We start from the raw sequence: 27,935 nt of genomic DNA on the forward strand, positions 1-27,935 counted from the left end.
CTGGAATACGGTGGATTACAGGATCCAATGCAATGTGGTTTTCCCAGAGGTAAGTCTCATCAGACGAATCTAATCAATTTCTTTGACTGGGTGACCAGATAGCTAGATAAAGCTAGAGTACTAGATATAGTGTACCAAGCAAGTCATAAACAAACTGAGTATCCTACCTGTGGGCCCTAAAGTGACCGACTGGGTTAGAAACGGGTTGAGTGAGAGGCGACGGCAGGAGGAGGTAATTAGATTTCACTCCAAGGAAAAGGGGGTTACCAGTGGTGTGCCACAGGGACCAGTCCTGTTCAACATTTTCTTTTGAGATATTGTGGAAGGGCTAGTGGGAAAGGTTTGAATTTTTGCAGATGATACCAAATCTGCAACAGAGTGGAACATATGGAAAACATGAGGAGGGATTTGATGAGGCTTGAGGAATGGTCTAGATTCTGGCAACTAAAATTTAATGCTGGAAAATGCAGGGTCATGCATTTGGATTGCAAAGGCCCTAGGGAGCAGTACAGTGAAGAAGGAGATGTGGACAGTAAACATGGGACAAGCACAGAATTTCTTTTCTGGGGCTAATCATAGCTGATGATTTTAAGGTGGCCAAACAGATAGACCAGGTGAAAGCAAAATCCAGAAGTATGCTTGGGTGCACAGGGAGAGAAATAGCCAGCAGAAAAAAAGAACCGTCTCTTGTGAGACTAATTTGGCTTATTGTGTACAAGTCTAGAGACCACACCTTCAGAAGAATATAAATCGAACAGAGTCAGTTCAGAGGGTAGCTGCTAAAATAGTCAATGGATTTCATCAAAAAAGCATATAGGGATAGACTTAAAGATCTAAACATGAGTACCCTGGAAGAAAAGGGGAGATATGATTGCGATATTTAAATATCTTCAAGGACTAAATGCAAGGAAGGTGGGTCTTTTTCAACGGAAAGGCAGCTCCTGAAGAAGGGGGCTAGATTCGGGAGTAATGGTAAGGAAATACTTCTTTATAAGCAGGGTGGTGGACACATGCCACAGCCTCCCTGTGAAGAAGGAGATGTGGACAGTAAACATGGGACAAGCACAGAGGACCTCTGAGGGAGGGAAAGGGACAATAAAGCTGTACAGAAGATGGGGATGGACAGGTTGGATAGGCTGTTTTTAATCTGCCATCATGTTCTATGTTCCAAAAATGAAGAATTGAGAGATTTGTGGCAGATTTTATTCTTAGAAGTGTTCATAATCCATTACCTGATGGAAGAACACCGTAGATTTGACAGAGATGCTACTTAATTTAAGAAAAGTAAAACGCTATAAAATGAAGCCAGATTGTGGTTTATGTGTGTGGAAAATACACAACTGCAGATTTCTATCTGGACTGTGCACAATTTGCACTTATTTCTACCCAGGCCTTTACTACAACACTCCTTCCTAGCTGAGGAGGAGAACACTACAGTTTTACCCTTTTCTGGCGATAGGGTGGAAGCCAGCTGTCCTCTGATCAACACCTGGATCAAAATGCTAACCTGACACAAAAGAGGTTTCGATCAATATGCTTTTCTTGCTAAGCATCTTCGAGATAAATCTATTAACATTCAGGCCTCTCTCCCCCCCTCCCACTGAAACTGGTGATGGAGTGCTCAAGAAAAGCAATATAGTATTATATACAGCACTTGTAAAAAACAAAAAAAATAAAAAAAAAAAAAATATATATATATATATATATATATATATATATATATATATATATATATATATTGGCAGGGACTTTTCCTGCTAATTGGATTTATCTTATTAAACTAAAAACCTATTTGTAAAAGCCTGATCTTTCCGCGTACAAGCCAAACATCTGCACGGAAGACAATTTAGTATTTTACAGACAGCAAGGGTGCAGGATAAGTAGATTCCATTACTCTGAAAGCAACAAATTCATCAGAAGAGAAAAAGCTGAAAGCATACAAGTTCATTTAAAATAATGTCTCCATCGTGCTCTTTTAAATTAATCAAAACAGAAAACAATATGCAAGTTCAGCTCTGGAAGCAAGCGGCACAGAATCAGTTTAAGGAATCTGAATAAGCACTCGGGTACCATCCCGGAGTAGTTCTCACGCGTGCGGGGTTCCCCGCCCCCCATCTGCGGCTATCTCTGCGAGCTTTAACAACATCGCGTTTCTTCCCGTCCCCCGTCCCCCCCCACCGCTTCCCCCCAACTCCTGACTGCCCCTGCCCCCCCCTTCCAGCATTAGCCTACCCTTTTGTTAAACAGCCCCTCTGTCTCGTCTGCCAGAGAACTTCCGAAGGGGCTCCTCGTCTCGCAGAAGAATGGGCAGAAGTTTTACTCGGGGATAAGGGGGCTCGGGTGCACCATGGACCCGACCACCACAGGGCCTGGCGATTCGCCTGTATTAAATGAGGCTGCCCTCCGCTGATCGGCAGAAACAAACCCTTTAACGGTCAAAGCACGCTGGCTCCTGCACTGCTTGCCGAATCTGACATCAGAAGAGCTGGCACCTCTATATCCCTTTGGGAATCGGGGAAGATACAACACGGGCTTGTACAAGACCTGAACGGGAATCGTGAGGAACAGAGAAGGCCGCACGGCATATGCTTACCTAACACGGACGCATAAAAATGCTGGGAAACGGTAAACTGGCGGAGTGGGATTTCATTAGGTTTTTACAGTTCATGCTTATAATCACCGAACAAACCCCCCTAAGGAGCGTGCACACAGTATACTGAAAATAACACGGATACTAAATGTTATTTTAATATGCAGTGGTGCGCTTTGAGCCATCAATGGAAGGGCAGGCGCAAATGAGAATAAATAGAATGAAATAAAATAAATACTTCAGTGCAAGCGCCATCAGAACTCTCCAGGTCAGTAGGTCCAGCCACCTACTAGGGGAGCAGCAGCCAAATACCGTGACTATCTGTCATAAAAGATGCTTTTCGGTGTGTTTTAACCCGCTCCAAATCTCACTCAGAAGGGTCTGAAAAAAAAATTTGGTGACTCTGCACTCTCCATCATAGGACTCTACTCCCCCTACAAAGGGTTATGCACCCACATTCCCACGCAGCTTTTATTCATTTCCTCAAGACTTCTACCCAAAATACTTCAGGGAAAGTCCGGCCAGCTTTCCATTTATCTGCGTAAGTCCCACAATTTCTCCATGGGACAAAAAATGTTTTTTTCTTCCACCCACGGAAAATCAGGAGGAGCCAACCCATACCACCCTCTGTGGGGGGGGAGGGGGTTGTAATCTACCCACTTCTATTTGCATGGAAGCAGAAAAAAAGTCCCATCTCACCACTTTTAAAGAGACGGTACCGCGGTAAGTCTGAGAAGCAGCGGTAAGTCTGAGAAGATTACGTGGAGGAAGGGTAGGGGGGCTAAAACGCAGCCCGTGCTCACTCCTCAGTTAACAGCAACATGTATAAAAGGGTCCCAGAGAGGTCGAGTGCTCTCCTTGGTCGACCTAAGATGGATATGCATTTCAGGTACACTTCAGTGGCTTTCAGCATGCATCGACAAGAGAATATTTTATTCCCAAGCGGATTGATGAGTGCCTGGATGGATTCAGGCTGAATAGGGCTCTCACCTCCCAGCTTGTCTGTTAAAGTGAAAGCAATGACCATTCCTAGTGATCCGGCTATTGGCTCCTGTCTCTCGTGATGTGTCACTTCTTTGCCACAGGCTATGCTTGCCTACATGCCTAACTATATCCAGTATCCCTGTACTGAGCAGGAGAATTGGTTGGTTCAAAGGGGCTTCCTTGACATAGCTTAGTTCTCTAATATCATGAGAGCTACAGACTGCACTCACGTGGGTGCGATTTCTCCAGGAAGCCATCTAGCATCACCACAGTCTGAACATCAAGGTCTACGGTGACAACTGCTTACTGGCGAAGGATTTGGTGGCCAGGATTCCTGGTTCCTGCCATTGTGGCCACGCATTAAGGCAGATTCCCCAATGACCATGTGTGATTGGGATCTAGGAAGCAGAGTTGAAACAGCTTAAGTACTGGAACCACTGTAGCCTTTAGTGGTGCTGGCATTTCACTTTCTTTCCGTGCTTGTAGGTGTTAATGGGCACCCCCTCCAATCCCATCCCCATCTGACTGGCTGCTAACTCCCTTCCCCTGCCTCTGCAGAACAGTACACGTGGCTCATTGCTTCACCCGGTACCTAACTAACCAACGGGGTTGCAGAAAAGCCAGTTTCACCCAAAACACCATCCAGGAGGCGCCGCTTCCTTGCCCTTTGCACCTGTGAAAGTCAGCGAGTGTCTGCTGAGTGCCATGTATCACACCTCTGTGTGCATTACCATCTTCCTTGGCTGGAGGAGGCAGCTGCGGGGGCAAAGGAGACAGACCCAGCGGAGAAAGTTGAGGATGGAGAAGGATGAGCTATATGTGCAGCATCCCAGAGAGGTCACGTAACGACCCGGCATTTCTCTTTCGAAAGCTTCTCTGTTTAGAGCGTGCCACGGCATGTCGTGTAGAAGGAGATAGGATACTGTTTTACCCTGCCCCTCCTTTTCCGATGCCACGTTGCCTTGGTTTAAGCATATCCGAGGTGTCCAGCCGTCCCGGCATTGGAAAACAGAAAGGTGCATGTAACCGTCTGAGCAGGGTTTGTCGGCCCTGTATGGCCAAGGCTGCTTTTAATCCGATGCATTGATGGTAGAAGTGGAGTCTGCATTAATGATGATGCTTTTGTCCTGTGCAGAGGGTTTTATTTAAATTGGGAGGGGGGGGTGGGGGGGAATAATACGTGTTTCAGAGAATACGTAAGTCAGGCAGTGTGGAGACTGAAGTATGGGCAGATGTTCTTCGCTTCTTACCCTTCGTTTGCCTTGCAGTCACTTTCCAAGCATGCTCAGTGGACTTTTCCTCATCTTTTTACTACAGGAGATCAGCATGGCCTCAGCGAGTTTATATGTCTGAAAAGGATACTCCGGCTCCTGCATAGTGTGATGAGACAGCTAATGCACTCTGCAGCTCCGAGCCGGGACCACAATGCTTCATTACTCATTATCATCCAGTTCACTGTGAGCTGGCCTCCCACCGGACCTCTGCTCTAGCTCTGCATAGCAAATTCTGCTCTACAGCCTTCGCAGATAACCATTCAGCACATCCTCCTTTCCAGACTCAAAACGGATGAAGCAATCCCCCGTGTCATGACTTTATTAAGAGCAGAGCTGGAGTCGCCAGCCTGAATGCGGTGCAAAGCTGACTGACCTCTATGTGCGCCCCTGTGGCCCCCGCCCTGCTTTTTAAAAAAAAAAACATTGCTGTTCTTAATTCATCTCCTGCTTCTGAAAAGTGTGCCTTGGAAGCACCTGCCTGACTGGTGGGTCTCAAGCTTTTAGCGCACTGTACCATGGAAAATCATTGTCTAAAATATTTCTCGCTGGGATAAGCAAAAAAGTGGAACAGAAAAGCAAAGTTATCAAGTTATGAAGGAAAAAATCCGCAGGTGAGATGTCGGGGTGGGGTGGCCTCCAACCCCCTTCAACCCATTTTGCGTTGCTCCAGCTTCCTCAAGGATTGAATCCCTCGGCACCCCAGAGCCTTGCGGGATCTGCCAGCTCTCTGCGGTTCAAACTGCAAGCTGGCTGGGGCAGTGCCAAGTATTTAAAAGGGAGTCGGGAGTTCCCTAGCACGGGTTATTTATTTGTCTATAGACATTTGATACCTCACCTTTTCCCAAAGTCGGTCTCAAAGCGGATTACAATAAATGTTAAATGAACAGAAGCATCGCATCAGAATTTGCAATTAAGGTAGCACTGGGATCCAGCATAGGAAAACCCATTTGTGAACAGTTTCAAGACCCAGTTGTGTAAGGTTTTTCAAATTTATGATGTAAAAAATGTTGGAAAATAAATATTAAGATTATTGAAAATATTTTTTGTATTTTGCACTGAACAATTTCCTTGATCAGGGTTTATAAGTATTAATGTGTATGGATACCTCATAATTGCTTTTTGTATTAAGGACTTTTCTTCCAGGAACTTGTCCAATTCTTTTTTAAACCCAGCTACACTAACAGCTTTTACCACATCCTCCAACAACGAATTCCAGAGTTTATGCATTGAGTAAAAAAATATTTTCTCCTACTTGTCTTAAATCTATTATCTAGTAACTTTCATTGCATGTCCCCTAGTCTTTGTACTTTTTGACAGAGCAAACAATCAATTTGCACTTACCGATTCCACTTCATTTTATAGACCTCTGTCATATCCCCCCTCAGCCATCTCCTCTTCAAGATGAAGAGCCCTAACCTCTTTAGCCTTTCCTCATAGGGGAATCGTTCCAGCCCCTTTATCATTTTAGTCGCCCTTCTCTGTACCTTTTCTAATTCTCCTACATCTTTTTTGAGATGCAATGACCAGAACTGCACACAAGACTCAATCAGGTCAATACAATATCGGTGCGTGGGAAAAACGGGCGCTGAATCATGCGCGCCCACTCTCCTAACGCATGCCGCTGCACCTCTCTGGGGCTCCTGATATAATATTTAAATGGCCTCCTGCGGTAAAAAGGAGGCACTAGGGGAAACTGTGCGCCCCTAGTGCCTCCTCGGCAGCGGGCACCCAAAAGAGATGGCTGTCACCGAGTTAGGAAAATGGACGCTCAGTTTTAAGAGCATCCGTTTTCCTAACCTGTGCACAGCCCCATTTTGCCTCAGGGGTTATGGACGCCCATCCATAACACGCGTCCAATCACATGTTGAGCCATGCGCTGCGGCCAGCGCACGGCATTGCATCGGCCTGAATGTCAAGTTTACACCATGGCATGATACAGAGGCATTCTGATACTCTCTGTTTTATTCTCCATTCCTTTCCTAATAATCCCTAGCATTCTATTTGCTTTCTTGGTTGCTGCTGCTGCACACTGAGCAGAGGATTTCAACGCATTATCCACGATGACGCCTAGCTCCTTTTCCTGGGGGCTGGCTCCCAATATGGACCCTTGCTTTGTGTAGCTATAATTTGGGTTGCTTTTCCTTTACATGCATCACTTTGCACTTTTTCACATTAAAGTTCATCTGCCATTTGGATGCCCAGTCTCACAAGGTCGTCTTGCAATTTCTCACAATCCTCTTCTGATTTAACAACTTTGAATAATTTTGTATCATCAGCAAATGTGATCATCTCACTCACTGTTCCCGTCTCTAGGTCATTTATAAATGTTGTAAAAAGCAGTGGAAGGATTAGGACATATCCTTGGGTTAAGATATAAATGATACAGCAATCGATAGTTTAGAGAAACTCATTTGCATATTTTGACAGATGAATGAGCAACTAAATAATTGAGCAATTTACAAAGGTGGGGTGATCAAAATATGTGCTCCCACAGAGCCTAGAAATGGGTGATCTAAAAGAGTCTACACCATCCTCCCCTGACAACTGAGGCAAATAGATAATATAATGTGAACATCCATCCAAACACAGATACAAATCAGTGCGTTCAGGCCCGACACATGTTCCGATCATGGACAGCAATCTGTCACGGGAACTCCTGCAGAATATAAATAACGCAGTATGCGAATAAACAAATACCATCTGTAGCACGCCGACTTATTTCGCTTGCCTCTTTAAAGCCGATTCCAGCCACGCCAGCCCTCACGCAGAGCCCTTCCTAGATGAATTACCCACTCCAATCTGCACACAGAGACAATGAACTTTATCCATATATATATATATTTTTTTTTTCTGAGAATGTCAAAGTAGTTCATTGTGGTACGAGATGAACTGTATTCGCTGTGATATTGATTGAAACGGTTTATTTGCCTGAGGTCTGGATACAATTGACATGAATTCATTCCAGATAAGTTCATTGTTTTTGTGCACAGACTGGAGCACCGCTCCTTGCCAGGTCCTTGGGAGAAGTGAAGGGTTTTGTGGGCAGGGAGAACAGGCTTAGAGCCACTTGTGCTACTTTACTTACCCAGCCTGAAAGTGTCCGGCATAATGGGGAATAGCTGGACCAGACTGCAGATTTTTTTTCCTGTTTCTATTATCAAGCTGCTACGGCAGGAACAAAGTGAGCAGAGTCAAGGACAAGCTGTTAGTGCGTATGTGCTCCCCCAAGAGCCAGCCAGGCTGCCCTCAGAAGCTCAAGCTGGAGAGCCTCCCGGTGTCACTGACAGATTCCCCCGAGCTCGGCCTCCACAACACTGGTGGAAGTCACCAGTGACCCAGATCCAGTACTTAGCATTCTCAGAAGCAGCTTTAAATCCCCATTTCACGCAGAAAAATGTGTGTTTATACACTGGACGCATGGTAACAGACATAAAAAAGGGGGCTGAATTAGCAAACTTGTGCCAGTCCAGTCCCTTATTGTGTTCTTTAAGTCTGGCAAACCTGGAGACCAGGCATCCTACCTCAGGACTGGGTTTACCTGGTAATGGAGGAGTTAAGAACTGGGAATTCCAATAGCTTTGTTTCGGGCCGATACAGAAAACCTCGCGGGAGAGCACGTCTCTAGCGCCTTCTTTTTGACAGAAGCGGCGGCTGTCGGCAGGTTTGACAGCCGACGCTTAATTTTACGGGCGTCAGTTGTCAAACCTGCTGACAGCCACGGGTTCGGAAAATGGACACCGGCAAAATTGAGCATCCGTTTTCCAACCTGCGGGCCGATTTTTTTTTTTTTTTTTTAAATTTTTGGGGCCTCCGATTTAATATTGCTATGATATTAAGTCGGAGGGTGTACAGAAAAGCTGTTTTTTCTGCTTTTCTGTATACTTTCCCTGTGCCGGCTAAAATTAACGCCTACCTTTGGGCAGGCATTCATTTCTGAAAGTAAAATGTGCGGCTTGGCTGCACATTTTACTTTCTGTATCGCGCGGGATTAACTAATAGGGCCATCAACATGCATTTGCATGTTGCGGGCGCTATTAGTTTCGGGGGGGTTGGTTGTGCGTTTTCCACACTCTATTACCCCTTACTGTATAAGGGGTAAAAATAGTACAGCCAAGCGGGGGCTAAAGGTGCGCTCGGCCGAGCACACTATACTGAATCGGCCCATTTCTTTGCCCTGTGGGGAAGTCCTTGTGCTAGGGACATAGTTACAGAGCATTATGACAGCAGATAAAGAACAAAAAAGCCCTACAAAGTCTGCCCAGCTGAGATTCATCCACGTGGGTAGATGAGCATAGAAAATCCCATTTGCAATCCAACACCAACTCCCACCGCCCCTATGATTTCTTTTTTTTAACTAAACCTCTCATCCCTTTTCCTACCACTACCCTGCCCAGAATCTGTCCAGTGGTGAGAACATGAGACCGTCTTGAATTTCATGTCTGCTCCTCCTTAGTCAATTGAAGACGCATCTCGGCCAGTGTTGTGATGAGCTACACTTGCTGCACTACAAAACATCTCGCCCTGGGAAGCACTTCTGCCAGAACAAACACCGCTAAGCGCCGCTCCTGAAGTGCTGAAAATGTAACTAACCAGCATTCCCGCACATCGTCACACGGGCCACTGCACGCAGGTGCCAGGAAAGCTTCAAGCGGGCCACAACATTCTCAAGAGAGTCCACCCTGGCAGGGGCTTGTGGAGTGTAAAGAGAGCCCTAAATACTCTCACATAAGAGTAAGTCTACATCAGAGTTTCATTAACAAGAACTCAACTACTGTCTGAAGCTGCACTCGCACTTCACAACATTTATTTTGTAAATTCTGCTTATCCCTGTTCTATTCTGTGTCACATTGTCAAAACAGTAATCATTAAATTATCGTTATTTGCATAGCTCCGCCAATACTGCTGAATATTTATGTCTTCTCTTTGGACTGGAGTAAAGTTTTTCCATTGCCACCTATGGTTCATTTCTTTTTATTATTAGAGCCGAGGAATGTTTTACAGCTGACTACTATCTACAAATAGTCATTTAACCTCTCCTACTCATGTTACTCTGCTAATTTTTCCTTTGCTACGCTGCTTTTAAGGAAAATTTGATTTTGATTTTATTCATGTCCTTAATGACTTCATTAGAGTCTTAATTATTATTTATGTATGTCCGTCAAGCTTACCGTGCACATTTGGTCATTAAAGTTTCCTCGTGGCTAATAAGGAAAATAGCAGGGGTATCCAAGCATTACTGACTGGAGAAACCGCTAATTGTTATCTGCTAATTGTGACCAGTATTCCCACCTATCCTACGCACCACTGCTGATAACTCTGCAAGGATCTCCATACCCCAAGAATATCAGCTTCTCAGGCAAGAGAGTGGAAGGGTAGCACTTGCCTACATCTGAATATTTCTCACTAGGATGAACACATGAGAGAGTACAAGTGCAAAATCCCAGGTGAAAAGCACTATCTGTGCTCTGACAATTTATTTAGCCTTCTTGCTACACAAATACCATCTGAGTATGGACCATAATATGAAGCAACACATAATGCCACAGTTCCAGGTGCAATGGTCAAGGTGGCCAAGGTGGCAGGAGCATGTATTTTCTACCAGCCTATTACAAGAAACTCACCCCCTACAATAATTAACACCACACCTCTTGTATTATATAACCTTTATATCATATAACCTTGTATCATATAACCTACTGAATCATATAATCTTGTATCATATAACCTTTCCGACCTCCACAACTCACCTATGTAAAATCTTTAATCATGTTAACCCAATGTTAAAACCTTTGTAAACCGTTGTGATGGCAATACCGAACGACGGTACATAAAACTCTATAAATAAATAAATAAATAAATAAATAAATAAAACAAACAAACAAGTATTCGTCTGCCAGCAGAGGATGAGATTTACGCACTATATCAGGACTGGGGGGGGGGGGGGGGCTACTGGGGGAAATGGACTGGCAAGACAAACTGTGGAGTCAAACGGCAGAGGATGTGGTAGATCTAGGTCTAGGGTGCTGGCTCAGTGCGCTACCCTTTAATGCCATACCCTCCACATGGAGCAAAGTTTGTGTTCCCTTATGCGTAGGCTAGTGAATAAGGAAATATGTGCTAATGAGTTCACTACCTCCTAATTTCCATAATTTAAATAGGGCAACCATGATCATCCTGATTGTGGCTGCAGTCTGTCAACGTAGCCCAGGTTTTCTCTCACATTAAATTGCTAGTGATCGCTGCATCATTAACGCGTGCTTAAACATGATTTTTCTGCACATGAAGGTTAGGACAGTTTAGTGATCTTGCCCCTAAGTTGTTGCTTATTGAACATGTCATTAGGTAATCAGTGGAGAAATTACTTACCTGATAATTTTGTTTTCCTTAGTGTAGACAGATGCTCTCAGGACCAGTGGGTTTATGCTCCCCTGCCAGCAGATGGAGAAGAAGCAAGCTGACATCACAGTATATATAACCCTGCAGTGACCCCAGCCTACCAGTACTCTCTTCAAAAGCAACTGTGGACAGACTAGCAAAAGATTTGCTTAAAAACATGATTAAAAACAGGTAACCAGAACTGTATTCAACCAACCATAAACACTGAAATCATGTAAGATTCTAGGTACCCCAAGCTAGGGACTGGATGAGCACTGACCAGTAATCCCTTGGGATCCAGAACCCCACAGAACTACTGACATACTCATGTGGCAAGCGAGGGCAGGAAGCTGAGTCCATCAGTCTACAGTAAGGAAAACAAAATTATTGGATAAGTAGTTTCTCCATTTCCTAGCATGTAGACAGATGGACTCAGGACCAGTGGGATATACCAAAGCTACTACCCAATAGAGTGAGAGTATGCCACAGTCCAGTCAACACTGCACGTGCAAAGGCTGCATCCACACGATAAAACCTGGGAAAAGTGTGTAAGGAGGACCACGTTGCAGTTCGGCAGATATCGACGGGAGACAACAAACTAACCTCCGCCCATGACACTGCTTGAGCCCTAGTGGAATGAGCCCTAACCTGAGTAGGCAATGGCTTTTTGGCATCCACATACACGGCCATGACTGCCTCCTTAATCCAACGAGCTATGGTAGCCCATGAAACTGGAGCATTCTGCTTACTCCTACCATGGAGAACAAAGAGGCGAACCATCTTTCGAAAAGATTCAGAAACCTCCAGATACAGCACGACAAAAGTCACTTGACATCCAAGGAGCACAAGAGGCAATACTCCTCCATATCCCTGACCTTATCCAGGGATGGCAAGGAGATGGACTGATTCAAATGAAAGTCCGAGACTACCTTGGGCAAAAAGGATGGAACAGTACGCAGCCGTAATTTTCCCAGAGTCACCTGAAGGAATGGCTCCTGGCAAGACAAGGCCTTCAGCTCAGAAATTCGATGCGCTGAACAAATAGCCACCAGGAACACAGTCTTCAAAGTAAACAACCACAAGGAAAGGCTACGCAGTGGTCAGAATGTAGGGCCTGCCAAAAAATCCAGCTCCAATTTAAGACTCCACAGTGGAACCAGTAACATCAAGGGATGCCTAAAAATGCTTCATTCCCTTCAAAAAACGGGTCACATCAGGATGAGACGACAAGGAAATACCAGTCACCAGGCCTCTGAAACAGGCAAGAGCCGCAGCCTGCACCTTCAAGGAATTAAGGGCCAATCCTTTATTCAACCTATCCTGCAAAAAATCCAGAATGAGTGGGATCTTAACTGAATGAGGAAGAACACCCCGCTTCTCACACCAGGCCTCATAAACTCTCCAAACCCGCACATAAGCCAAGGAAGTGGAGAACTTGTGAATGTAGAGTAAGGTGGAAATCACCACAGAGGAATAACCACGCTTTAACAGGCAAATCCTCTCAAGGGCCAAACCATAAGACAGAATAAGAGTTGGATCCTCATGAAGAACCGGTCCCTGCTGTAACAGATCCATGTGTGGCGGAAGACAAAGGGGGATCCCCACCAAGAGTCTTTGCAAATCTGCATACCATGGAGGGTGCCACCAGGAGTACTAGCCCCCTATGTCCTTCGATCTTGCAAATGATCCTGTCCAGCAAGAGCCATGCAGGAAAGGCATAAAGCAATCTGTCTTCTGATCAGACCTGTATGAGTCCGACTATTCCCAGGGATCTCTCCTGCAACTGTAGAATTGAGGAACCTACACACTGTGAGAAGTCACCAGCAAGTCTAGAATGGAAGGTCCCAGCAATTCATAATCAGTTGAAATACCTCAGCTGGCAACACCCACTCTCCAGGGTCCAGACTCTCCCTACTGAGAAAGTCCACTTTTACATTGTCTTTTCCTGCAATGTGAGAGGCTGAGATCATCTGCAGATGACCTTCCGCCCATTCCATAAGCTGGTCTATTTCCTGAGACACTTTTTGGCTCTTGGTTCCTCCCTGGTGATTGATATAGGCCACCGTCATCACGTTGTCCAACATCACGTGAACCGCTTGATCTCGCAGCCTATGGCTGAACTGCAAGCATACCAGCCATACTGCCTGGGCTTCCAAGTGATTGATGTTAAAATGGGACTCTTCAGCAATCCAACGTCTTTGAGCCATTAACTCCAGACAGTGAACCCCCAACCATGGAGTCTCAGATCTGTCGTGAGTACCAACCAGGTCGGAGAGGACAAGGGAACTCCCTTTCTCAGATGATCCTCCTGCAGCCACCACTGGAGGCAGGAGCAGATTTCCATCGGCAAGTGGAGCAGAACCGCATAGTCCTGAGACTCTAGGTTACAACGAGACAGTAGAAAGCGCTGAAGAGGACGCATATGCACTCTTGTCCATGGCACCACTTCCAGGGTAGCCACCATCAAGCCGAGCACCTGTAAGCAGGACCACAGTGTTGGGCGTATAATGTTCAGCAACTGACACACTTGAGACATCAATTTCTGGATTTGAACTTCCGGTAGGAAAACTGTCCTGTCCTGTGTCGAACCAGACCCCAGGTATTCCAATGACTGGGATGGCTGAAGATTGCTCTCGGTCAGGTTCACCACCCAACCAAGCTCCTGCAATAAGGAGATCACCTTGTGTGTCACCAGGCAGCTCTCTTCCTGAGACTTGGCTTGAATCAGCCAGTCATCCAAATATGGATGCACCAGGATTCCTTCTTTTCACAAGGCTACCGCTCCTACCACCATAACCTTGGAAAATGTTCTGAGAGTGGTGGCTAGACCAAAGGGCAGCACCCAAAACTGATAATGGTGCCTCAACACTGCAAAGCATAGAAAGCGTCTGTGTTCCAATCAGATGGGAATATGAAGATAAGCCTCTGACAGATCCAAGGAGGTCAGAAATTCTCCCAACTGCACCCCCATTATCACATGGCATAAGGTTTCCATGCAAAAATGAGTCACCTTCAAATGATGGTTGACCCTCTTGAGATCCGGGATGGGACGATAGGAGTCCTCCTTCTTGGGTACAACAAAATAAATGGAATATTGTCCCATACTTTGAGACATGGACACCGGAACCACAGCCCTCAGCCAGAGGAGCCTTTGAAGCATGAACTCAACAGGAACACCCAGCTGTTTCAGGGTCTGGGAAATCAGGGCCAGCAGTTCATCTCTATAAAAGAAACGCAACATAGTTTGATTTGGTTCTAGCCCTGAAGGAATTTCCCCATCTTCCAGGGAATCCAGATCAACCTCATCATCAGTGCTATGCAGATTCCTGTCAGGAACACCTGCAGGGAGCCGAGGCGAGCTCCGGTGCCTAAGAGGGAGGAGTCACTGGCTGAGGGTCCGACTGGACAGAAATGGGGGAAGCGGAGGACTGCGCCTGAAGAAAGGCTTGTAAGCCTTGAAAAAATTCCACCCAAGAAAAAGCAGCCGGGACCAGACCAAGCCCAGAAGGAACTGGAGCTGGTCACACAGAACTGCCCTCGCCTACAGAGGAGCCAGTCACTGGAGAACCAAGGTCTGGCATCCCTCCATTCAAGGCCGTGACCAACCCATCATCCAAATGGGAAGAGCCAGGTTTAGCAAAATCCGACGAAGATAACTCTCCCTGAGCGTCTGAGCAGCACTGACACAGGTCAGAAGCAGGTCAGGCTGAGAAGCCCGAATATGAGGCAACACAAATAGGAAGACGCTCAGGCTTCTTGCTTACCAGTGCCATCACAGTCGTAAATGTGTGTTGGAATGGTTCGTGCTCAAAAGGGAATTCACACAAAAAATAAGTGCGGCAAGCCGCACGCACAACTTGTGCGCCAAGCTAAGCGTGTGAACAGTGTAAAATTTGTGCACCTAAAAAGCGTGCCCCAAAACCGAGCACATAATGCATGTGCACAGCCAACGCACTGTGCACACAGACAGCCAGTAGAGGGCAGCGGAGCACACACACAGGAGCGCATGAAAAACGTCACCACTGCCTACCACACAGCGTGCAAGAAAAAAGCCTAAGGGCCGGATTTTAAAAGGGTTACGCGCATAAGTTATGCGCGTAACCCTTAAAAAAAGCCCCTTGCGCGCGGCGAGCCTATTTTGCATAGGCTCGGCGGCGCACACAAGCCCCGGGACGCGCGTACATCCCGGGGCTTCGCAAAGGGGGTGTGACGCTGGCCCAGGGGCGTGGTCGAGGCCTCCGGACCAGCCCCTGGGTTGGGTGATGGCGCGCCAGCAGCCCGCTGGCGCGCAATGAGTTACACCTGCTTCAGGCCGGCGTAACTCTGCCGACAACAGTAGGGGGGGGTTAGATAGGGCCGGGGGGTGGGTTAGGTAGGGGAAAAGAGGGGAAGGTGCGGGGGGTGGAAAGAAAGTTCCCTCCGAGGCCGCTCCGATTTCGGAGCGGCCTCGGAGGGAACGGACAGCGCGCGTAGGGATCGGCGCGCGCAAGGTGCACAAATGTGCACCCCCTTGCGCGCGCCGAACCCGGATTTTATAAGATACGCGCGGCTACACGCGTATCTTATAAAATCTGGCGTACTTTTGTTCGTGCCTGGTGCGCGAACAAAAGTACGCGCACGCGTAATTTTATAAAATCTACCCCTAAGTGTGTGGCCTAGCCCACCGGGTGCCACTCAACCCGCCAGGCTGGCCATTTCCCCAACCCCAACGGGAGCAGAAACAAACGTTGGTACAGCGCACCAAGCACAGACATTGGAGGTAGTCCTGAAACCCCTCTAACTGTCTCTGATTCAAAGGTAAAACTTCTCTTTTTTTTTTTTTTTTAAACCTTACCTGAGCTCAGCGCTTACCGGCTGAGTACCGAGACAGTCTCCGGCTGCGGTGGGGAGAGGGCATCTGCTGTCACCGGCGCACTTGGCCTCCTGCACCCGCTGCCTTTCAGCTGAACTAGCAGCTAAGTCCACGCTGGGAAACCCAGCTACCAGACCAAGGCACACATCTGAGGGACAACATAAATCACCTCAGGAATTCTCAGCTGGGGGAGGGACCTTTAGGTATGACCGCAGGAGAGCAGAGCTTTCTTTTCCTTAATTTAGAATTTCAGATTTCTTCTTCCAAAAAACTCGAAGCAATCCCCATAGGGAGATTCACGTTCACCATCTGCTGGAGACAGAGAATACTGGCAAGCTGAGCTCACTGCAGGGTTATATTTACTGTGACATCAGCTTACTCCATCTCCATCTGCTGGCAGGGGAGCATAAACCCACTGGTTCTGAGTCCATATATCTACACACTAGGAAATTAGTTATTATCTGATGATGCCAGCCTTCTACGCCACCTTTACAGCGTACTATCCAAATATGTAAAATAATGTTTTTAACTGAGCTGAGTATGTGCTGGAAGTCCACTTAATACACACACACACACACACACAGTCAATCCAAATAAACCAACTTATCTTAGTTGGGTAGAGGTGGGGGAGAGTTGGAGGCAAGTCCAAAAACCGGTATTTAGAAAAAAAACTATAAATATTATGGGAAATATTCTTTATAATCACATTTCAAAACTGAGCAGGCTTCTAATTCAGCAAAGTTCTTGGGTCAAGTAAGTGGCTGAATATTTGGAAATTTGGCCAACGGCATTTTTTTCTCACAGCCAAAACAACTTACAGTTGAACCACAAGGTGTTTGCTTGATGTTCCAGCTCAGAAGAGCTCTATTCTCCTTCTACACCAGACAGCTTCTAGCATTTAAGGGCTGCTAAACGCCAGAGTATAACATTTTATCAGGAAAAAGATTAAAATACAAGATCTGCTCCTTAGAGATATCTTTCACTACCAGCCTTTGACAATAGTTATTAGGAAACAGTGCAAGATATTTATTTTGGATATTTAGAATTCCCTCTTGAAAGCTATTTTAATGCAGTACAAATCAGAAAATAATACTACATTATACTATATAATAATATACATTATATACAGAAAACAATTTTCCAAAGCCCTTTAGCCAGGTAGATAGGCTGTCTAGACATAGAAACATAGAAATGACGGCAGAAGATCAACAGGCCCATCCAATCTGCCCAGCAAGTTCTCACACTTATTTTCCCATACCTTTCTGTTACCCCGACCCCGCTGAGTTCAGGGCCCTGAAAACTGCCCATCTTGCATACAGGTAAAAGGGATCAATAGAACCTCTACTTTTACGTATGGGAAAATTAGGTGGGCTCAGGGATGGGGTTAGGTGAGGGGAGGCAACAACATTGCGTAGTTTTGGAATTTTCAAAACTATTTGCATTGTTTTGCAAGGGAAAAAATACCTGCAGAAAAACAGGTGCAAATTTCAGTGCCTCCTTTTTCCCTATGTATTTTCAAAAGGGAAAGAACAAGTGAATTTTCTCTGTGACAACTGCTGCGCATAGTTTTTCAAAACTATGCGACTAACCGCATAGTTTTGAAAAACTGCCCCATGATATGTAACACGCATTGCGCTAGATGCAGTAACGGATTTCTCCCATTTTCTTCTGGGACATTTTCTCAGTACATTTTTTGGGTCAATTTGCAAAAACGTTGCTAAGTGGCAAATATAACCACTGGTAGTCTTAAAGTTAATTTTCAGTGTAGCCTAGGCTTTGAGCTGAAAATGCACCAGTGTCTAACAGGACTAAGTTTAATCAATGCTAACTGGCTAAGCCATAAGCCATCCTGGAAACACCTTTTTCCAACCAGTCAACTTTCACCGCCTTGTACATTTAGGAGGTTACATTTAGACAGTCAATGGGGAAAATGTTTTATAGAATTCTAAGTTAGGCGTTTATATCATTTCAAAACAGATCCCTTTGTTTTTACTATAACCTAAAAGCCATTTCTTTCCTTTTTGTTTTCCTCTTAATTAGCAGTGTTTTAAACAATCACCTGCAGGTGACGCGCAATGCCATAGAGCACAACGAATCTCGTAAGCGCGCTCACCAAACCGCAAGCCCAGCTGATTTGAGTTCAGCATCCCTTCCAGTAATCTCTGTGTGGAGAAATTCAGAACTACGACAAGATGCAAGTCCAGCACCGAACAACTGTGCAAGACCAAAAAAAAAAAAAAACCAGAAAGGAGAGAGAGAGAGAGAGAGAGAGAGAGCTGCCTTGGTTCTTAACAAAGGACTGGAGAAAAGAAAAGGCGGTGAGCTACTTACTGCCCGTGCATCACTGGCGCGTCATATTCCAGACCATGCTAGGCGACAATCCTGTGGCAACCTGGGAAGGAAACAGCACAAAGAGACTCTTAGCATGTGGGAACTGGCATGCACAATGCACGCCTCAGCAGGGCGGAGTGCTGCCTTTCACAAAGAACTTTTGAATGATAAATAAAACGGCATTATGCTTTCTCTCATTAAGTTTCTTAAGAGCCCTCCTGCAGGCGCTACCCACCGTTAAACATGTGCAGTTCCTTCTAGGTCTTACAGTGAAGGCACATCAGTCAAATATCTACCAGACAACCCGGACGGGCAAAGCTGGAAATTCGATGGGCAGAAGAGAGACATCTCAGCAAGCAGCACACAAAGAAGATTGCAAAATTTTAACTCAATCTGCAGCTATTCGAGAAATCTAACACACTGAAATGCTACATGCTCCTCCTATCAACTTCAGATTATTAGGGGTTTTTGTTTTTTTTCCTTCCCAATATGCAGCCAAAATCAGACACTGTATGTGTGAGACGGGGCTCAGAGGGAAGTGTTTGCAGAAGTCAGCAGTAACGTTCTGACACGTTTGCTTGGCTTTGTGCTTACTCGGGCCAATTAAAATGGGTAAATAAAAAGCTGGAGACGAGCACGCTCTCCAAAGAACGAATGCCCTTCCAGGGCAGAACACTTTACTACCGGCAGCAGTCCTATTCCTTGATGACTTTATCATAATGCAAAGTAAAAAAAAAATAAAACCACCTACTACACAAGCTGTCCCACGGCTCTGCCACTCAGCAGCCAGTGTCATCATGGATTGGGGCAAAGAGGCTGAAGCAATCAAAAGCTGGGAGTCTTGTCCCATGGAAGTGAGCGCGCAGGTGATGCAGAAGTCCCTGTCCATTCATGCACACACCCATAGATACAACAGGTATTTTATGGATACAAACCCGTGGCCCATGAGAATTCATTACAGTTGAATTCTCCATGCTTTGCTATCCAGTCCATGTTTCAGCAAGGCCCCTTTATCAAGAATCGCATGCAGTGGCATCCACAACCAATAATCCTTAGTTTCAGCATTAAAGAGAGAGAGAGGGGGGGGGGGCGGTGATTTTAAAAGGTATTTCTAAAGGTAAAGCAGTGCTTTACCACGAAAATGATCTTTTCAAACGTCATCTGCCCTATGTGCAGCTAAAAACTACGCCCACACTTTTACCTGCAGCGACAGGAAGGTGTTTCCCGGGGTGGGGGTAATGAGGTTAGGGACAGGTTTGTACTTAGACGCGTGTCTTCATTTTCAAAAGTAGGTGCGTCATTTCTCTCAGGAAAAGAATGTAGATACTACTGAAGGAAACAACAGTGCCAAAGTCCTAGGTAGGTACAAGGTCCTAGGCAAGGCGGTTTCACAAGAGGAAGACCTTGGATTGGATTTTTGGATGAGGTGACCAGAATGGTAGATGAATGGGGTGCAGCACATGTAGCCTACCTAGATTTTAATAGGGCTTTTGACACTGAGAAATGGTGAGCAAGCTCCCATTCCCATTCTGGGAATGGAAAAATATTATAAGCCGGGTGAGAAGCTGATTAAGCAGCAGAACTTAGAAAGTGGTGGGTTATGGGGGTCTAATCTAGTGAGGGGAAGGTGACAAGTGGGGTGCCACAAGGCTCAGTGCTATCCTTCTCCAGCACCTTTACCAGTGACGTTATTGAAGGACTAAAAAGAAAAGTGTGTGCCCAGGGGGGGGGGGGGGGCTAGATACATTTAAAAGGACTTCAACAAACTGGAAGACTATTCAAGCGTTTGGCAACTGAACTTTAATTCCCCCCCACCACACCCCAGCCAATAAAAAGAAAATAAATGCAACGCTGTTTAAAAATCCATAGGGGAACACCGTTTGGGATGGGAAGAACTAAATAGTAACCAATCAGGAAAGGGGCCTGAGAGTGATTACTTTTGAATGATCTTAAGGTAGTCAGCGAGTGTGAGAAAGCAGTGGGGAAAGACTAATAATGTGCTCAGGTGCATAAAGAGAGGCACCAGTAGGAAGCATCCATAATATTACTGCTGGGCAGATCTCAGCGAGAGCTCACTTGGAGCACTCTGTCCAGTTTGAGAGACCATGTCTACAAAAGGACATCGATCAGAGGAAGGCAATCCATGGAAGGGCCACCAAATAGTACACGCTCTGCACTACAAGTCATGGACGGAGAGACTTAAGGAGCTACAGATGTATTTTTCAGAAGAAATAAGAGAAACATGGGATACGTTACAAATATTCCAATATCTACCAGGCTTCAATAAGGTACCAGAAGGTAGCATTTTTCAAAAAATGAGAAGCTCAAGGACAAGGGGGTCGTCATGGTTTTTTTAAGGGCGGGTGATGAAGCGTTCTGGAAGGCAAAACAATCCTTTTTCTTTGATAGAATTCTTAAAGAGTTCCACTAAGGAAATATTCAGGATTGTGGATTGTTTGGGGGGTTTTTTTAAGCCTTCCTTGAATCCCACTAATTTGATCCCATCGGTGGAAAACTGCAAGAGGCTGGTTAAGCGTTTTATGAATAAAGAATCATCAATAAGAGGAAAGATTGAGTCTGTTACTACAGGAGATGCATGCTTGCTTCTTCAGGAGGTTATTACTAGGTTGAATGAATTTCAAGTAGTAGCTAGGGAAATAATGAGAGAAGTTTTTTAGAGACTTGAACCCTCCAACCCCCTTCTTAGACCCATATTCACCTCATATTAAACAGCTTGGAGATGAGATCCCAGGACTGTGAAAGCATCTTTCAGGGAGGTCATTCTACCAGAATCCCTAGAAAGAGGCTGTCGTCTGCCCGCGGTTACAATGCATTATCTCTGGATGCGTCTCATTTAAATTATTGTTGCCCTGTATCCAATCTTCCCTTTCTTTCGAGCGGGCTGCCTCGTTCTGGATTACAAAGAGTACAGATGCAAGGTTGCGCACCTGGATCATCAATAGGCAGGACCGATGCATAGCGCCGAGACTCAAATTCAGCAGGTGACTTTTTAAGAATCCTCGATATAAAATCCTCAGCAATTTACAGTCCATATCTGCAGTCATACTGCGAAGGAGTTTAAGTTAGTCAAACAAAAATACATCACCTTACATATTTTTATTTGTTAACCTTTATTCCTGAAGATTCTCATATGCTAATTTGTAACACCCCCCCCCAGTACAAAACAAAGCAAATGAATGGCTCCGGATAAGAAGAAAATGCTGGTGAAACGCTGAAACTGCAGGAACAGAGGAACTCCTGCATACATGTTTTGGAACTGATCCAAAATGAGACGTTTCTGGTTAAGAGAGACATTGTTACTGTCTATCATATACAGAACGGGTGGTCTACATCCCAATAAGACAAATCCTTGGGGATCTTGATATATTTATACAGATTAAAAATATGGCACTAATTTAACAAATAAAAAAAAAAAGTTATCACAATTAACAAGCTGAAAGGGGACTCACCCTTGAGGACCAAGCGGACTGAGAAAAAAGGAAGCAGTCAGTCCTACGGAGAAACTCATATTGCCTCTGAAATCAGGCCCGTGCATCAGAACAGAGAGCGCAAGTATTTAACCGACGGGAGGCCGAAACACGCTAAGAGGCAGAACCAGCAAGGGCCAATTAATCATCACAAACACGTTGTGGTCCAAATCTCTAGTCATTCTTCCTTTTCAAAAAAAAGTTGGCTTGCAAAGAACCCTCCTAGGTGCCATGTCCATGAGTAAAAGAGCTTGTGCCTAATTTTCAAGGGGAAAGCACACCCTTTCTCTTCGAAAACTGCCCATGGGTTACAAATGGACCCAGGGACTTTTGCTGAAAAACAGCACACATGAATTAAAAAATCCAATCTATGCACATTGTTTTACATCCCCCACCCTAAACCCCACCCCAAGAACGCCTCTCTTCTGTCTGGCTAAAAGTAGGCACCCCAGAGGCAGCATTCACAGCCCCTGAATGCTGGAAGGGAAGGTGACACTTAATGGCCGGACTCTGGGCCCATGATTGCAGGGTTCCGGACGAAGCCCCACCGGTGCGTTCATTTATTTATTTATTTATTTAGATTTTTCTATTCTGCTTTTCGGCACTTCAAAGCAGATTGCACACAGGTACTGTCACTGAAATCTCCAGCCCAGGTATGGGCGAGGGGAATGTTATCAATGAAGGCCAGGCTGAGTGAAGGACATTTACAGACAGCCAGTTAACCTGGGTAAATCACTTTAAACATTATCCTCAAAATTCTGATTATGTATTACAGAGAAATAATGCGCCAACCAATTTCTACAGCCATACAGGACTAATGTGCTGCAGAAGAGCAGAGATATGCATCTAACCTTGTAAGCAAAATCTTGACAAATGTAATTTGCTACCTGAAATAGAAATAACACGTTCAAATTTTAAAAAATATATTAATATATTGATGGAAAGTTTGAGTGCACTGTGGTCTTTTTTTAGTCAACATTATCTCTATTTCTTCATGTTTTCCTTGTTATCACTTTGAATTTTCAGTGACATCCTGAAGCATTACAGACACTGGAGAATGTTCGCACACTCTCAAACAGCATTTGGTTTGCACACACGGGACAGTACACACAATGTCCTTTTGCGGATTACAAACTGATTAAAAGACAGGAAACAGAGAGTAGGATTAAATGGTCAATTTTCTCAGTGGAAAAGGGTAAACAGTGGCGTGCCTCAGGGATCCATACTTGGACCGGTGCTTTTTAATATATTTATAAATGATTGGAAAGGAATACGACGAGAGAGGTGATCAAATTTGCGGATGATACAAAATTATGCAGAGTAGTTAAATCTCAAGCGCATTGTGATGAATTGCAGGAGGACCTTGCAAGATTGGGCTTCCAAATGGCAGATGAAATTTAATGTGGACAATTGCAAGGTAATGCATATAGGGAAAAATAATCCTTGCTGTAGTTACACACTGTTAGGTTCTTTCTTAGGAGTTACCACCCAGGAAAGAGATCTAGGCATCATAGTGGATAATACATTGAAATCGTTGGCTCAGTTTGCTCTGGCAATCAAACAAGCAAACAGAATGTTAGGAATTATTAGGAAGGGAATGGCGAATAAAATGGAGGATGTCATAATGCCTCTGTATCGTTCCATGGTGAGACCGCACTTTGAGTACTGTGTGCAATTCTGGTCACCGCATCTCAAAAAGGATATAGCTGCACTGGAGAAAGTGTAGAGAAGGGCGATCAAAATGATAAAGGGGATGGAACAGCTCCCCTATGAGGAAAGACTAAAGAGGTTAGGGCTGTTCAGATTGGAGAAGAAACAACTGAGGGAGGATATGATAAAAGTATACAAAATCATGAAAGGACTTGAACAAGTTAATGTAAAATCAGTTATTTACTCTCTCAGATAATAGAAGGACCAGGGGGCACTCCATGAAGTTGGCAAGTAGCTCATGTAAAACAAATCAGAGAAAATTCTTTTTCACTCAGCACATAGTTCAGATCTGGAATTCATTGCCAGAGGATGTGATTACAGCAGTTAGTGTAACTGGGTGTAAAAAAGGTTTGGATAAGTTCCTAGAAGAAAAATCCATAAACTGCTATTACAGTAATTAATAAGCAATAGTAGTAGCTTGTGATCTATCTAATGTTTGGGTACTTGCCAGGTACATGTGACTTGGATTGGCCACTGTTGGAAGCAGGATGCTGAGCTTGATGGACCCTTGGTCTGACCTATTATGGCATTTCTTATGTTCTTATGTTCTTACATGCTTTTCCACACAGGATCACAAAGCATTTTATCTGGAAGTAAACTAATCCAAAATTCAAGAGCTGTGGTTCAAAACCTATGAGCCACAAGCTCAGCATTTATAGCATTATCTTGACTTTTTACAATCCAGTCCTGTGTACATCTGAAGTAAGGACCCGTGCGCTCTGCAAAGCTCTTGTACTACATCTTTTGGTTGCTGTCATTGTCATTGTTGTTGGTTGGATAAAAGCTATCACAACTTATGAAAATTCCCGAGTTTTGTAACTAAACTTATATCCAGTATTAATCTACCCATTTTAAATTAACTAAAGCACAGTGGAAGCCAATAGGCTCCTAGAGGTCAGTAAGTTTTATGGAATCCTATGGTTCCGACTTGCATTAATGGGCTTCACAGACATAAACTGACTTGATAGACCCCATAGAAATGAGTAGGTCACTTATGAACGAATGATCTGAACCGCATTCAATCACTCCAGTTAAAGAAAATGGACTGCACAGGCAACAAAGGAGTTCCCGTTAGATTAACCCTGTCTCTGCCACCATCATCACTGCCAGCTTCGCTATCAAGAAGAATTACAATTCCAGAAGGAGAAGGGCCTGATTTGTCAATTCTTCATTTGCCCATCTTATCCCTTAAATATGCCATTGCGCCTGGCTACAGGCAGGCACCGTTGCTCCTCAATCTGGGCTGTAAGATTTATGAGGACCCTGGCGCAATGTCCAGATGAGGACAGGGAGATTAGCTCCTGGTGGGACCTCAGCTACCGAGGAACTGGAGATGCTTTCCTTACCACATCTATAGGAGGGGAGTGTGTGTGTGTGTGTGTGTGGTGGTGGTGGGGTCGTGAGGGAGAAAATCACATGGCACGCAGACTCAGGAACATGAAAAAGAAAACCAGATAGAATGTGTAGAGCCGTAATTTAAAAAAAAAAAAAAAGCACACGCTTTTTAATTACAGCAAGGAAGGAGGTGAAACTCATGCATATGCATGGATTTTCTAGTGCTTTTCAGTGTTACTCTATTGAAAATGATCAGGTTCTGGTCAGTTTCAATAGCGCACCGTGTAAGACCTTGGTGTACCTTTCCCCTCCCAGTCTGGACCCATTGGATGCAGTTTAGCAGACAGACATGGGCAGAGATCGACCAATGTTGGAAAAGATTTAAAATATATGAAAATAAACTAGGATGCAAAAAAAAAATAAGAATAATAATAAGGGAGACATAGGAGAAAGATCCAGGAAGCAGAAATATAGCTTAAGAAAAGCCAACTTGCTGAATTTAAGAATCTAATTTCGCCTGCTAAGCAGATGTTCTCAGCTGGAACACACCTATTTACCGAGGGGAGGTGGCCGTTTGCTTTGTCAGTGTTGGTAGGTATCCCTGAATCAGTATGAGAGCAGACCTTGTTTTCTAGGCTGCATATCTTCAGTGGTTCCTTAGATACTGGCAAAAGCCTGCAGGCAGGTCTTGGCTCCTGGTCCCCATTAGCATTTCAAAAGTGAAAAAGATGTCTTTGACACAGAACTGATGAGAAACGAAGGATAGCCACGTCACCCCCCCGGGTAATGTGCCAAGCCATCTGAAGGGACGGCAAATGTAAATGCTCCTGCCGGCTACTGATTAGGCAGCTGAATTAAAAGCGATGCCGTGACTGAATGGGCGCCAAGGCTGTTTATCTCCCCATAAATCACGCTCACTGCGTGTATTTGGCCAGGGTAAGATTTAGTGGGCTTGGGGGAAGCACGCTGGTTATTGCACTAATTAAAATATCAATGGGCCCAACATTTCCATGAGCGATATGTCAAGACACCCAAACCGGCGCGTGAAATATGAATTAGAGCAGGTGCCTAATTAAGGGCGAATCGGAAAGACGCCCTCCGCAACAGTGTTAATTTGTGACGAGGGTGGGTGAACGATATTAAAAGCTCACACCGCAGCAAAGCATGCGCGCAAATTTAAGCCATTAAGCCTTGTCACAGGAGAGCAAAAGAAAGCTTTGGGCAGTGGCCTGATGAGCACAAGACAGAAACAGGGCGTTCATTCCAGTCGTGAGCCCCCTGGAACTGGAAGGCAGGACGTGAGCATGTGTGTTGTTCCCGCAGCAATTAGAGAGAGAGCGAGAAAGGCTGGCCACTGACTTGGAAAAAAGAGCGTCGGTTAACTTTGGGGCTAGCCTGCAGGTTCATGGCTACTTTGTGCCCGCGGGCCTGCAAGCTCCTTATCCAAAGGGAAAATCTAGGTGGGCGCGCACATCCCGGGGACAAAGGACAAGCATTCTTTGCGCCTGCCGTGGCTTCCAGCACGTGGGAAGGCGCAGAACGTGGGGCGGCGCAAGCAGCGATTTCATGCTGGAATGGCCACGCGCACTTTCCCCTCTCCCGGCCGAACTCCATGCGAGGGGCTGCAGTTTTCCAAAAGGGTTTTTTTGCATGGATAAAACAATAAATTTCAGGTCAGCGGCTGCTTGCATGCACAAACTTCGACGAGATGAGTTTCATCTTGTAATCCGCACCGGTTCTTAGAATCCCATAAAGGTACATGACATTTCTAACATGCATTTGTTTACTCAACAGCTGCTATTTTTAAGGCGTTTAAGTCGATCTGGATTTCCTTAGTTATACTGTAGTATATTTGCTTTCGTGTCTGGTTTTAGCACATATGTTTATTTTATTATGAGAGCTGTACCTTGGTTGTTTTATTTGGCTACCGTTATATTCAGCTACGGATAATACTGCAGGAATGTGTTGTTGGCCCACTGGCTAAAAGGCAGATTAATAAACAAATAAAGAAAGAAAATCACCATTACACGGAGATCACGAACCACGGAAACTAAGGGGTGTAAATTTTCCGTTGTCTAACTGCAGTTATACGCTCACTCGAAAAGCCCGTGCAGAATCAAGAGAAACGCGAGGTAGCCGCCTACGTGGGGTCTGAAAATCAGGTCGCTACGTGGGTAAACGAGGGGCGTAAAGTCAGGAGTATGAGCAGCGCGCCATCTTTGTGCCCTCCCGTACCTTTGGAAAACAGAAGGCAGGCCTGCAGCTAAAGTGGGCCCACGAAATGCGCCTCTTTTTTTCTTTCTACAAAATTTGAGAGAAATTATTTGCTAGCCTCGTACACGGGGTCCTTTAGCCCCGTTTTCTAAAGGGGAGAAAGCCCGTGCCTACATTTGTTTTGAGAATGAGCAGCAGTAGGCACGGGCTTTCTCATTCTCTAAAACGTGCGCGCTAAAAACAGCCAAGCTTTGCATCTGCTTTTTTTGCGCAGGCAGCCGGGGGCGGTGTCATGTAACGCACACTTTTGAAAATTGAATATATGCATGCTCTCACCACCACCACATTAGCATACCCACGGGATTGCTTTTTTTTTTAACCCGGCGTGGAAGCCCCGCGCACACTTTCAGCCCGGGGGAGAGGAAGGCGATTTTTTTCAGACAAGCCAATTTGCCTGGGTAGACAGGTTTGAAAATCACCTGATTGTATGTGCTTACTTTCTGGTGGCTGAAAATCCACGTACCCCACCTATAGCAGACTTGCACACATCAACAGGCAGCTAAAAATTCCATGTACTTAAGGGTGCACACACAAGCTCCAGGGCACAAAACGCATTAACACGTATTAAACACTTGCAATCCTTAACAGATTTTAGTGCATTAGTTAGCGTGCATTAATGTGAAGGCAGACTTAAGGTGGCTTAATGCGAAAACATTAAAATGCCTTGCAGGGCAGACATGAAAATTAACGTCTGAATAATTAATTTTTAATTTATAAATTTC

At 45.1% G+C, this 27,935-nt stretch overlaps 1 protein-coding gene across 1 annotated transcript in view; it reads right to left on the bottom strand.

The window, feature by feature from the left end:
* Positions 1–27,935, bottom strand: part of SEMA5B (semaphorin 5B) — a 750,498-nt gene that overhangs the window by 549,643 nt on the left and 172,920 nt on the right. Inside the window, 1 exon segment of the mRNA XM_029605220.1 lies at positions 18,407–18,467. The gene's annotated coding sequence lies outside the window, so the exon portion shown is untranslated.

Source organism: Rhinatrema bivittatum, chromosome 6 (genome assembly GCF_901001135.1).
Source record: "Rhinatrema bivittatum chromosome 6, aRhiBiv1.1, whole genome shotgun sequence".
Classification (NCBI taxonomy): Eukaryota; Metazoa; Chordata; class Amphibia; order Gymnophiona; family Rhinatrematidae; genus Rhinatrema; species Rhinatrema bivittatum.